Source organism: Diabrotica virgifera, chromosome 1, assembly GCF_917563875.1.
Source record: "Diabrotica virgifera virgifera chromosome 1, PGI_DIABVI_V3a".
Classification (NCBI taxonomy): domain Eukaryota; kingdom Metazoa; phylum Arthropoda; class Insecta; order Coleoptera; family Chrysomelidae; genus Diabrotica; species Diabrotica virgifera.
The window spans coordinates 316,201,468-316,203,256 of record NC_065443.1 but is presented as its reverse complement, the minus strand read 5'-3'; positions in this window follow the sequence as shown (position 1 = coordinate 316,203,256).

Here is a 1,789-nt window from a genome sequence, read left to right as displayed (position 1 = left end):
TTTGTTCTGTGACAATGGTCGCATTCACGCTGTGTCTAGGTACACGCTAACGTGTACGCAAATAAAAAAGTTAGGTGCACGCTTAAACGTCATCAAGTCAGTGACGTCATTATTTAACGTGTACTATGACTGGGTTTTTTGGTACACGCTAATTTGAGCCGCTCGTATGCTGTGGTATTATTAAGTATCTGTAAGTATCGCGAGTGTCAGAGAGTGTGTTTAGAATTTGTCTAATCGCGTTATGTTTACACTTTAATATTGATTTGTAAAGAGTTTCCTTATTTTTACTTGTTTAGTGTTTTTTTTTTAAATTAACTATGGAGTGTGGACAATTATTTAGTTCTTTTAATGAGTTTAACAACATTCTAAAACAGTATGAAAAAGATAAGAGACAAAAATTCGTGATTATAAGGGTAGCAGAAGTAATAACTTAAAATATACGGGGCGATTGATTAGCGTGATAAAAGCTTAGTAGATCCGCTATAGTAATAGATAGCAATAAAAGTTAGTAACATAAAATTTAGCAAACTTTGAGCTTCATATTACAAAATTACAAAAATTAGTTAGAATATTACAGGGCGTTCGATAATATAGTGGCAGACCAAACTTGTTTTTTAAATGGAACACCCTATATTTTATTTTATGTTCGAAATCTTCTTAACTTCCATATCACAAAAATATAAAGGTTTATTATATTATACAGGGTATTTATAAAGTTATAACCAATTTTCTATGAAAATCGTAACACGTTTAACTCCCTGTATAAATATATTGTTATATACATATTGTTTTACGCTGTGTCTAGGTATACGCTAACGTGTACGCAAATAAAAAAGTTAGGTACACGCGAATTAAACTACATCAAGCCAGTGACGTCATTATTTAGCGTACGTAGTGACTTTATATTTTGGTACACGCTATTTTGATATGTTTATTGTTTGTTTGATAGAAAAATATTTATTATTAAGGAGAGGGGAAGGGAAGCAGGACTATTCAGATGTTTCAAACTTAATAATGTAATAAATCAATGTGTATATAAAAGTATTATATTCACGTTAGCGAAATAAATTTTAGTTGACATGCAATGTACAAAATATTGTTAAAGATTTGTTTACTACGTAAGTTAATTATACCAGTTTATAAACTATAAACTATAAACCAATGCTGTTGTGTTTATTTCTATTTATACAGGGAATTGAACTTGTTACGATTTTCATAGAAAATATGTTATAACTTTGTAAATACCCTATATAACATCATAAACCTTTATATTTTGTGATGGGGAAGTTAAGAAGATTTCGAACATAAAATAAAATATAGAGTGTTCCATTAAAAAAAAACATAAGTTTGGTCTGCCACTATGTTATCGAACGCCCTGTAACATTTTAACTAATTTTGTAATATGAAGCTCGAAGTTTGCTACAATTTTTGTTATTAACTTTTATTGCTATCTATTACTATATCGGGTCTACTGAGCTTTATCACACTAATCAATCGGCCTGTATCTTTTATCTTAATACTTCTGCTACCGTTAATCATGAATTTTTGTCTTTGTCTATCTTTTTCATACTGTTTTAAAATAATGTTAAACTCATTAAAAGAACTAAATAATTGTTGACATTCCATAGTTAATTTAAAAAAACACTAAACAAATAAAAAATAAGAAACTCTTTACTAATCAATATTAAAATGTGAACACAACGCGATTAGACAAATTCAACACTCTGACTCTCTGACACTCGCGGTATATACTTACCACAGCATACACGCGGCTCAAGTCATAGAGAAA